At 42.6% G+C, this 12,556-nt stretch overlaps 1 pseudogene; it reads right to left on the bottom strand.

Annotated features, from left to right (window-relative positions):
- Window positions 1-7,973: 7,973 nt before the first annotated feature.
- LOC109945727 (cysteine proteinase 1-like) lies at window positions 7,974-8,631 on the bottom strand (annotated as a pseudogene).
- Window positions 8,632-12,556: the final 3,925 nt, after the last annotated feature.

A 12,556-nucleotide genomic window follows, 5' to 3' on the forward strand; every position in this document is an offset into this window, starting at 1 on the left:
GCTCTTACTTTCTCCCCCTTTGGCATGAATCGCCAAAAACGGAATCATTAGAGCCCTCGAAGTACTTTCCTCCTCTTTGGTCAAAAACAAATGAGTGAAGATTATACCAAAGATGGAGTTCTTTTGCTTGGTGCTCATGCTTTCTCCCCCAAGAATGGAGAGTTGCTTGGAGTGATGGCGAAGGATGAGTTACGGAGTGGAAGCCTTTGTCTTCGCCGAAGACTCCAATTTCCTTTCAATATACCTATGACTTGGTTTGAAATGAATTTGAAAACACATTAGTCATAGCATATGAAAGAGATATGATCAAAGGTATATAAAAGAGCTATGTGTGCAATTTAACAAAAGAAGTTCCTAGAATCAAGAATATTTAGCTCATGCCTAAGTTTGTTAAAAGTTTGTTCATCAAGTGGCTTGGTAAAGATATCGGCTAATTGATCTTTAGTATTAATGTAAGAAATCTCAATATCTCCTTTTTGTTGGTGATCCCTAAGAAAATGATACCGAATGGCTATGTGTTTAGTGCGGCTATGCTCGACGGGATTATCCGCCATCTTGATTGCACTCTCATTGTCACATAGCAAAGGAACTTTGGTTAATTTGTAACTGTAGTCCCGCAGGGTTTGCCTCATCCAAAGCAATTGCGCGCAACAATGGCCTGCGGCAATGTACTCGGCTTCGGCGGTAGAAAGAGCGACCGAATTTTGCTTCTTTGAAGCCCAAGACACCAAGGATCTTCCCAAGAATTGGCAAGTCCCCGATGTGCTCTTTCTATTGATTTTGCACCCCGCCCAATCGGCATCCGAATAACCAATCAAATCAAATGTGGATCCCCTAGGATACCAAAGCCCAAACTTAGGTGTATAAGCCAAATATCTCAAGATTCGTTTTACGGCCGTAAGGTGAGCTTCCTTAGGGTCGGCTTGGAATCTTGCACACATGCATACGGAAAGCATAATATCCGGTCAAGATGCACATAAATAGAGTAAGGAGCCTATCATCGACCGGTATACCTTTTGATCCACGGACTTACCTCCCGTGTCGAGGTCGAGATGCCCATTGGTTCCCATGGGTGTCTTGATGGGCTTGGCATCCTTCATTCCAAACTTGCTTAGAATATCTTGAGTGTACTTCGTTTGGCTTAGGAAGGTGCCTTCTTGGAGTTGCTTCACTTGAAATCCTAAGAAATACTTCAACTCCCCCATCATAGACATCTCGAACTTTTGTGTCATGATCCTACTAAACTCTTCACATGTAGATTCGTTAGTAGACCCAAATATAATATCATCAACATAAATTTGGCATACAAACAAATCATTTTCAAGTGTTTTGGTAAAGAGTGTAGGATCGGCTTTTCCGACTTTGAATCCATTTGCAATAAGAAAGTCTCTAAGGCATTCATACCATGCTCTTGGGGCTTGCTTGAGCCCATAAAGCGCCTTAGAAAGCTTATAGACATGGTTAGGATACTCACTGTCTTCAAAGCCGGGAGGTTGCTCAACATAGACCTCTTCCTTGATCGGTCCATTGAGGAAGGCACTTTTCACGTCCATTTGATAAAGCTTAAAGCCATGGTAAGTAGCATAGGCCAATAATATACGAATTGACTCAAGCCTAGCTACGGGTGCATAGGTTTCACCGAAATCCAAACCTTCGACTTGGGAGTATCCTTTGGCCACAAGTCGAGCTTTGTTCCTTGTCACCACACCATGCTCATCTTGCTTGTTGCGGAAGACCCATTTGGTTCCTACAACATTTTGGTTAGGACGTGGAACTAAATGCCATACCTCATTCCTAGTGAAGTTGTTGAGCTCCTCTTGCATTGCCACCACCCAATCCGAATCTTGGAGTGCTTCCTCTACCCTGTGTGGCTCAATAGAGGAAACAAAAGAGTAATGTTCACAAAAATGTGCAACTCGAGATCTAGTAGTTACCCCCTTATGAATGTCGCCGAGGATGGTGTCGACGGGGTGATCTCGTTGGATTGCTTGGTGGACTCTTGGGTGTGGCGGCCTTTGCTCTTCATCCTCCTTGTCTCTATCATTTGCATCTCCCCCTTGATCTATGCCGTCATCTTGAGGTGACTCATTTGATTGATCTTCTTCTTTATCAACTTGAGCTTCATCCTCATTTTGAGTTGGTGGAGATGCTTGCGTGGAGGAGGATGGTTGATCTTGTGCATTTGGAGGCTCTTCGGATTCCTTGGGACACACATCCCCAATGGACATGTTCCTTAGCGCGATACACGGAGCCTCTTCAATACTTATCTCATCAAGATCAACTTGCTCTATTTGAGAGCCGTTAGTCTCATCAAACACAACGTCACAAGAAACTTCAACTTGTCCAGAGGACTTGTTAAAGACTCTATATGCCCATGTGTTTGAATCATATCCTAGTAAAAAGTCTTCTACAGTCTTAGGAGCAAATTTAGATTTTCTACTTCTTTTAACAAGAATAAAGCATTTGCTAACAAAGACTCTAAAATATGAAATGTTGGGCTTTTTACCGGTTAGGAGTTCATATGATGTCTTCTTGAGGATTCGGTGAAGATATAGCCGATTGATGGCGTAGCAAGCGGTGTTGACCGCCTCGGCCCAAAACCGATCCGAAGTCTTGTATTCATCAAGCATGGTCCTTGCCATGTCCAATAGAGTTCGATTCTTCCTCTCCACTACACCATTTTGTTGTGGCGTGTAGGAAGAAGAGAACTCATGCTTGATTCCCTCCTCCTCAAGGAAACCTTCGATTTGAGAGTTCTTGAACTCCGTCCCGTTGTCGCTTCTTATTTTCTTGATCCTTAAGCCAAACTCATTTTGAGCCCGTCTCAAGAATCCCTTTAAGGTCTCTTGGGTTTGTGATTTTTCCTGCAAAAAGAACACCCAAGTGAAGCGAGAATAATCAACCACTATTACAAGACAATACTTACTCCCGCCGATGCTTATGTAAGCAATCGGGCCGAATAGATCCATGTGGAGTAGCTCAAGCGGCCTGTCGGTCGTCATGATGTTCTTGAATGGATGATGGGCTCCAACTTGCTTCCCTGCCTGGCATGCGCTACAAATCCTGTCTTTCTCAAAATGAACATTTGTTAATCCTAAAATGTGTTCTCCTTTTAGAAGCTTATGAAGATTCTTCATCCCAACATGGGCTAGTCGAAGGTGCCAGAGCCAACCCATGTTAGTCTTAGCAATTAAGCAAGTGTCAAGTTCAGCTCTATCAAAATCTACCAGGTATAGCTAACCTTCTAACACTCCCTTAAATGCTATTGAATCATCACTTCTTCTAAAGACAGTGACACCTACATCAGTGAATAGACAGTTGTAGCCCATTTGACATAATTGGGAAACAGAAAGCAAGTTGTAATCTAATGAATCAACAAGAAAAACATTGGAAATGGAATGGTCAGGTGAAATAGCAATTTTACCCAAACCTTTGACCAAACCTTGATTTCCATCCCCGAATGTGATAGCCTGTTGGGGATCTTTGTTTTTCTCATATGAGGAGAACATATTCTTCTCCCCTGTCATGTGGTTTGTGCACCCGCTGTCGAGTATCCAACTTGAGCCCCCGGATGCATAAACCTACAAAACAAGTTTAGTTCTTGACTTTAGGTACCCAAACGGTTTTGGGTCCTTTGGCATTAGATACAAGAACTTTGGGTACCCAAACACAAGTCTTTGACCCCTTGTGTTTGTCCCCAACAAACTTGGCAACTACCTTGCCGGATTTGTTAGTTAAAATATATGATGCATCAAAAGTTTTAAAAGAAATGTCATGCTCATTTGATGCACTAGGAGTTTTCTTCTTAGGCAACTTAGCACGGGTTGGTTGCCTAGAGCTAGATGTTTCACCCTTATACATAAAAGCATGGTTAGGGCCAGAGTGAGACTTCCTAGAGTGAATTTTCCTAATTTTGCTCTCAGGATAACCGGCAGGGTATAAAATGTAACCCTCGTTATCCTGAGGCATGGGAGCCTTGCCCTTAACAAAATTTGACAATCTTTTAGGAGGGGCACTAAGTTTGACATTGTCTCCCCTTTGGTAGCCAATGCCATCCTTAATGCCAGGGTGTCTCCCATTATAGAGCATACTTCTAGCAAATTTAAACTTTTCATTTTCTAAGTTATGCTCGACAATTTTTGCATCTAATACTGCTATATGATCATTTTGTTGTTTAATCAAAGTCATGTGATCATGAATAGCATTAATATCAACATCTCTACATCTAGTACAAATAGATACATGCTCAACAATAGATGTAGAGGGTTTGCAAGATTTTAATTCTACAACCTTAGCATGTAACATATCATTCTTAGTTCTAAGGTCGGAAATTGTAGCATTGCAGACATCAAAATCTCTAGCCTTAGCAAGTAATTTTTCATTTTCATTTCTAACGCTAGCAAGAGAAATGTTCAATTCTTCAATCCTAGCAAGCAAATCATCATTAACATCTCTAGGATAGGAAGTTGAACCATTACAAACATGAGAATCAACCTTAGCTAACAAATTAGCATTTTCATTTTTAAGGTTGTCTATTGTCTCATGGCAAGTGCTTAGCTCACTAGATAGTTTTTCACATTTCTCAATTTCTAGTGCATAAGCATTTTTAACCTTAACATGTTTCTTGTTTTCCTTAATTAGGAAGTCCTCTTGAGAATCCAAAAGGTCATCCTTTTCATGAATAGCACTAATTAATTCATTTAGTTTTTCCTTTTGTTCCATGTTAAGGTTGGCAAAAAGGGTACGTAAATTATCTTCCTCATCACTAGCATTATCATCACTAGAGGACTCATATCTAGTGGAGGATTTAGATTTAACCTTCTTTTTGCCGTCCTTTGCCATGAAGCACTTGTGGCCGACGTTGGGGAAGAGAAGTCCTTTGGTGACGGCGATGTTGGCGGCGTCCTCGTCGTCGGAGGAGTCGCTTGAGCTTTCGTCGGAGTCCCACTCCCGACAAACATGGGCATCGCCGCCCTTCTTCTTGTAGTACCTCTTTTTCTCCTTTCTTCTTCCCTTCTTGTCGTCGCCCCTGTCACTATCACTTGATAATGGACATTTAGCTATAAAGTGACCGGGCTTACCACACTTGTAGCAAACCTTCTTGGAGCGGGACTTGTAGTCTTTCCCCCTCCTTTGTTTGAGGATTTGGCGGAAGCTCTTGATGACGAGCGCCATTTCCTCATTGTCGAGCTTGGAGGCGTCGATTGGTTGTCGACTTGTTGTAGACTCCTCCTTCTTTTCCTCCGTCGCCTTGAATGCGACGGGTTGAGCTTCGGATGTGGAGGGATCATCAAGCTCGTTGATCTTCCTTGAGCCTTCGATCATGCACTCAAAACTTACAAAATTCCCGATTACTTCCTCGGGGGTCATTAGTGTATATCTTGGGTTGCCACGGATTAATTGAACTTGAGTAGGGTTAAGGAAAATAAGAGATCTTAGAATAACCTTAACCACCTCGTGGTCATCCCACTTTTTGCTCCCGAGGTTGCGCACTTGATTCACCAAGGTCTTGAGCCGGTTGTACATGTTTTGTGGCTCCTCCCCTTTGCAAAGCCGGAACCGACCGAGCTCCCCCTCGATCGTCTCCTGCTTGGTGATCTTTGTGAGCTCATCTCCTTCGTGAGCGGTTTTGAGCACATCCCAAACCTCCTTGGCGCTCTTCAACCCTTGCACTTTGTTATACTCCTCTCTACTTAGAGAGGCGAGGAGTATTGTTGTCGCTTGAGAGTTGAAGTGCTCGATTTGGGCCACCTCATCCTCATCATAGTCTTTATCCCCTACGGACGGTACCTGTGCACCAAACTCAACAACATCCCATATACTTTTGTGGAGTGAGGTTAGATGAAATCGCATTAAATCACTCCACCTAGCATAATCTTCACCATCAAAAGTTGGTGGTTTACCTAATGGGACGGAAAGTAAAGGTGCATGTTTAGAAATGCGAGGGTAGTGTAGGGGAATCTTATTATACTTCTTGCGCTCTTGGCGCTTAGAAGTGACGGATGCCGCGTCGGAGCCGGAGGTGGATGGCGATGAAGAATCGGTCTCGTAGTAGACCACTTTCATCATCCTCTTTTTCTTGTCCCCACTCCGACGCGTCTTGTGAGAAGAGGATTTCTCCTTCTTCTCCTTTTGGTGTGAGGAAGACTTCTTCTCCTTCCCTTTGGAGGAGTTCTTCTTCTCCTTCCTCTTGGTGCGGGACTCTTCCGATAAAGTGCTCCCATGGCTTGTAGTGGGCTTTTCTCCGGTCTCCATCTCCTTCTTGGCGTGATCTCCCGACATCACTTCGAGCGGTTAGGCTCTAATGAAGCACCGGGTTCTGATACCAATTGATAGTCGCCTAGAGGGGGGTGAATAGGGCGAAACTGAAATTTACAAATATAAACACAACTACAAGCCGGGTTAGCGTTAGAAATATAAACGAGTCCAAGAGAGAGGGTGAAAAACAAATCGCAACCAAATGGAGAGTGTGACACGGGATTTGTTTTACCGAGGTTCGGTTCTCGCAAACCTACTCCCCGTTGAGGAGGCCACAAAGGCCGGGTCTCTTTCAACCCTTCCCTCTCTCAAACGGTCCCTCGGACCGAGTGAGCTTCTCTTCTCAAATCAAAGCCGGGAACAAAACTTCCCCGCAAGGGCCACCACACAATTGGTGCCTCTTGCCTTGATTACAATGGAGTTTTGATCACAAGAACAAGTGAGAAAGAAAAGAAGCAATCCAAGTGCAAGAGCTCAAAAGAACACGGCAAATCTCTCTCGCTAATCACTAAAGCCTTGTGTGGAATTGGAGAGGATTTGATCTCTTTGGTGTGTCTAGAATTGAATGCCTAGCTCTTGTAAGTGGTTGAGAAGTGGAAAACTTGGATGCAATGAATGGTGGGGTGGTTGGGGTATTTATAGCCCCAACCACCAAACTTGACCGTTGGTGGAGGCTGTCTGTTCGATGGCGCACCGGACAGTCCGGTGCACACCGGACATGTCCGGTGCCCCAGCCACGTCACCAGTGCCGTTGGAATCTGACCGTTGGAGTTCTGACTTCTGGGCCCGCCTCGATGTCTGGTGGCGCACCGGACATGAACTGTTCAGTGTCCGGTGCGCCGGTATGGGCACGCCTGCCTTCTGCGCGCGCTGCGCGCGCATTTAATGCGCTGCAGGTAGCCGTTGGCGCGAAGTAACCGTTGCTCCGTGGATGCACCGGACAGTCCGGTGCACACCGGACATGTCCGGTGAATTATAGCGGAGCAGCCTTCGTGAATTCCCGAGGCTGGCGAGTTTCTGAGCCGCGTCTCGTTGGAGCACCGGACACTGTCTGGTGTACACCGGACAGTCCGGTGAATTTTAGCGCGCCGACTCTAAGGATTTCCCGAGACTGAGGAGTTCAGAGCGAACTCCCCTGGTGCACCGGACACTGTCCGGTGCGCCACCGGACAGTCCGGTGCGCCAGACCAGGGAGCCATTCGGGATGCCTTTAGCTTTCAAATTGGAACCCAACTTTGGTCCTTTTAATTGGCTTGTTGTGAACCTTTGACACCTGTATAACTTATACACTAGAGCAAACTAGTTAGTCCAATTTGTTTGTGTTGGGCAATTCAACCACCAAAATTATTTAGGAACTAGGTGTAAGCCTAATTCCCTTTCAGCCGTTGACTTATCTTCTCCTCCAATCTCGTAAAACCGTTGCATTCCTACTTATCCATCCAATTAGACGAGAAACGGGAGAAAGGAGAATAGACCTACGCTCTACGTGTGATGTAGTATGGTCGTCGAAACTCGTACTTTTAAAAATGTATTATTACTAGGTGAGTGCTCGTGCGTTGCAACGGAAACATATAATAACACAATAAATTATTACAAATATGTGTTATACTTTTATTTTAATCTAGTTATTTCACACTATATTGCAACCATTAGTTCTATATATGATAGTAGAGTGGTCGTGCATTACGACAGAACATAAACCATTCAATGAAATATTAATGCACAATGATTACATGAAAATGAATAATATATGTATTATCATCAACCTCAATAAAATGTTTGCCAACAACCAATACTGAACCGATGTTGATGGAAGTTTGCGTCATATTTATCACACTTTTGATTTTTAATACATGAATGGTGTTACCGCACTTGTTGCGAATGTTGGAACCCTGCATATCTTGTAGTATCCGTTCTCCCTCCAGTTCTTGCCCCATGAGTTCTTGATGATCCAGTAAGGCTTGTCCTTGAGGCGGATGGGGGCAAAACCAGTTGCGCCATAGCCAACAAGGAGAACACCATGGTCAAGGTGTCTTCCACAAATGTATGGACATGGCATGCCTTCGATGTATGTTTGCATGTAGGCAACATTGATGCCAACTGCATGAAACAGAGAACATGCATCAGTGGTTTATTGTTTGATATTGATTGTTCTATGTATTTCAACATATTCTTTATCTTTTACTTACTTGCTAGTGGTCCATCTTTGATGAGGTTAGCAACATTTTGACCCTCATCCACAGATACAACACTAAAGTTTTGAACTGAAGAAATCCTGGACTTGTCAAACTTGCATTTACCATCACTCCCAGTGTACGGGTAATCCTTCTCTCTTTCATGGCCACCAGCCTTGGAGATGACTGAAGGACGTCGTCATCGGCACACCATTGCAACCCGAATCACATAAATCAGGTTCCGATGAGTCACACTGCAACATTTGCAACAAGATTGGGGGATAGTGAGTTTGGATTAATGTGAGGTAAATCAGGCACCATTATCTTCAAGCCAGCAACTATGGAAATCCTACTGCCCAAAACATACAAATATATGATTGACATCTCATGGCTTCAGCTTCATGCATGTTCATTACTGGATAATAAAGCACTGCAAAATCACTTTGTCACATTCAAGAAAATTTAGCAAAATCATCATCCAAAATTAAAACTTTACATCACTGGATCAAATATTGGTTAACTGACATGTACAGTGAAATTGCTTATTGCACATGATTCAGGAACTTTAGATTCAAAATAGCCAAATAATGATCCAGAAGATAACAAAAAACAACACACACATAATTCTCTACTAATAATGATAACAAAAGTCACCTATTGAGGCTAAACCATGGATGGCTATTACAATAGTAAGTGAACTCATTGCGATCTCCTATTCATAGGTAGGCCTACATATAATTAACTGATGACCCAAGACCAAACCAAAAAAATCAAGAGTGAAACCAAAATATCCGAAACCAAAAAATAGCCATTAGTTCAGTCTTGACTTTCAACTAACCGAATTTTGGTCAGTTAATTCAGTTCTCATGCTCGGATAACTAAAGAATCCAAAATACACCAAAGAGTCCTAATATATTGATCCATTAGAGTCCTGGACTCGTTCCCCATCTCTTCAACACACCTCCACCACCTCCTTTCTGTCCTCAATCCAAGGAGTGTTGTTTGTAGATTCCTAGGAGTAAAGGGCATGATGTTTTCAGTGGTTAGGATAAATTCTCCTGTTTTAAATACTAATCATCTATTGAACCCCATACAAAACCCAGAGGAACTGATCGACCACCATCAATGTAACACCCCGGGATCCACAAACACCCTAAGATGCTACTAGACTTCACTACCAACAGCCGAACACTAAGCAAAACAAAATTCGGCAGCGTCTCCTTTGTAATTATAAGCATCGCAGAAGCAAAAGAGATATATCAATACAAAATGAATCATACTAATATGATATAATTCTCATCAAAGACGATTAACCACGAATGAACCAGCTTATGCCTACATCATATTTCAAAATATGAACCTCAAAAGTCAATAGCCAAAGTTAATTATTTGGTTCTTTAAACAATGTGTGCAACGTGCCGCTACTTCCCACTCCCCTTGATGAGCATCAAGCACCTGCATTGAGTAATGCAAGAGTGAGATGAAACATCTCAGCAAGCAAATTGTTTTGACGAGATATTTAAACCACAAATTGAATTAATCAACATTTTAAAGGAATAACAATTAAGATTAGAAATACGTGTAGATATAGAACTTAATAGTCCCAATATAACCAATACCATCTCATTTCCTCGAACAACCATAATAGGTTGTATAACACTTCTCTGCGTCAACAATACCTACAAATATCACTTCAATGTATACATAGGAATGCAATGTGTAGGTCATCTGCCTTCATATCTGTGAGAGTATAAAACCACATCCTCTGCAAATATCACTTCAATGAATGCAATGCATATGTCCTCTGCCTTCATACCTCTAAGGGTATGAAGCCGCATCGTACCCCTCCTCGGGCAACGTACGATGCTAAGTTGTACCGGTTTGGTCACTTCACATGCAAGTGAATCATGCAATGTATATGGCATGCTGCATTTATCAATATACTTCACTTCCTTCACATACAATACAAATCTCAAATAATACTTCGTTTACCTTCAGATACAATACAAACCTCAAATAATACTTCGTTTACCTTCAGGGGTGTGAATTAATCTCTTGGGTCATACTTGAATCATAATCATCATCAATATATGGTTGAGCATCAGTATAATACAAGCAAGTAAAGCATCACCATAGAGTTCAATTATAAAAGAATTCCATAATTCTGAATATTAGAGTGTAGGCGATAAAAAAACAAGTCAACGATAGCAACCACCGCTACATTCACTTGCCTTCATCGAAGAAGAAAAGTGTACTAGGAATGATCCAGAGTGTAGCCACCTGCTAGCGGACATAAAACATAGTACAAATATTTCACAAACATTTACCAACAATCAACAAATCGCTCCTATACTTGAAACCAAGACCCGGTGGAAAGATTCCCACCCTGGACCACATGCCAAACAGTAGCAGCGCTGTTTGTTAATTTTGTATATTTAAAATTATAACAGTGGTGATATCAAACAAATACTCTAGGAGTATCTACACAAAGTACTCTCCAACTTCGGTATTCAATGGATAATTAAATTCTACCATCTATAAGTTCTAAAACATCTGACAAGATAACTGACTGAATCTGTTTCACACAACAGCATAGTTAACATCAAAATTCGATATCTCCCAAACTACGCAACCAAAAATTATGAAATTCTGCTGGAAGTAAGAACTTATATCCCTCTACAAAAGTCTCCATAGTTGGAAGAGCCAATTCGGCAATTTACTAGATGAAACCCACCAGTGAATAGACCTGCTCATTTTGTCAAGCAAACAGGAACAACAACAGTAAAACAAACATAACTGGAGTTTCATAATTCATATGAATGCACTCTTTAACAATCTGGAAAGCTTATGAAATTATCTACAACTTCTTTTACCAAACTAAAGTTTAATTCTGTTGATAAAATTGCCTAAAACTTAAGAGAATAAATTCTGCACAGAATTATGAGACTGAAAAACTGCTATAATCAAACTGCAATAACTTTCTGATCTGATATCCGATTGAGGTGTTCTTAGTGGCCACAGAAATATCTACAAATTGTCTACAACTCATAGATAGACTTTTTATTTTTTTGAGGCCACTAAGACCACGGAAAACTGCCATGAACAGAAATTGTCGAATCTGCCATTCTGCAAAAACTAAATTCGAGATCAAAACCTAACCCCACATCTAATCCAACCTCTAATCATTTAATCCCCATGATCCACAACCTCCAAAAGCATATAATTATAGGGAGGAACAAGGATCCCATCCTTACCTAGGGTTTTGCCAAGAAAATCTGCAAGAAGAGATGGGGTAGAACATCTCCTTGATCCTCTCTTCCTCTTCAATTCAACGTGCTCCTCCTCTTCTCGATCCTTGCTGCGTTGGGAGATCTAGAGGGAGGAGGAAGCCATGGAGAGGGTAGCGAGCGGCTACCAATGGGGAAGAGAGGAAGAGAGGGAGGGGGGCGGCGGCCAAAGGGGTGGAAAGGGTGGGGGCGGCTGCAACCATTAGGGAGAAGGAGAGGGGGTCGGCTAGGGTTGGGGAGGAGAGGGAGGGCTCCCATCCATCGGATCGAGATCAATGGCCCAAACTCGCTCTCCCATTTGAGCTCCCGACCCCAGTGGAAAAATGCCAAAAGATCTACTGTTTCCTGAGGAATGCCTCCTGAAGCTCCAAACCCCAATGCCACAGAACATGAAAGAAAATAGAAAAAGAAATTTAACTTCTTTTCAGAAAATTGGGGTATCATAGTCGAGATCTTCACATTCCCGAGCTCCTCCTCTCTCCCATCCTCCCCTACCTGAGCTCACTCTCATTCCTCGCACTCTCTCTCGCCGTTCGTCGCTGGAGTTCGCCGTTGTCGCCAGAGTTCGCCGTTCATCGCCGGAGTTCGTCGTTCATCGCCGGAGCCACGCACCCGCCATCCGAAGTCGAACCCCTGCCCTTCTCCACCCGGTCGAAACCCGTCGAGCCCTCCCTATCACACGTACGAACCCAAGGTTGAAGACGACCCGAAATTTACTTATGTATTTTTGAAATTCATTTGATTCCATTCATGAATTGTATGTTTATTTTGTTATAATATGAACATGGTGATTCGAAATTCATATGTATGTGCGCTATGAAAATGTTGGTAGATATA

The sequence above is a fragment of the Zea mays genome, chromosome 4 (genome assembly GCF_902167145.1).
Source record: "Zea mays cultivar B73 chromosome 4, Zm-B73-REFERENCE-NAM-5.0, whole genome shotgun sequence".
Lineage (NCBI taxonomy): Eukaryota > Viridiplantae > Streptophyta > Magnoliopsida > Poales > Poaceae > Zea > Zea mays.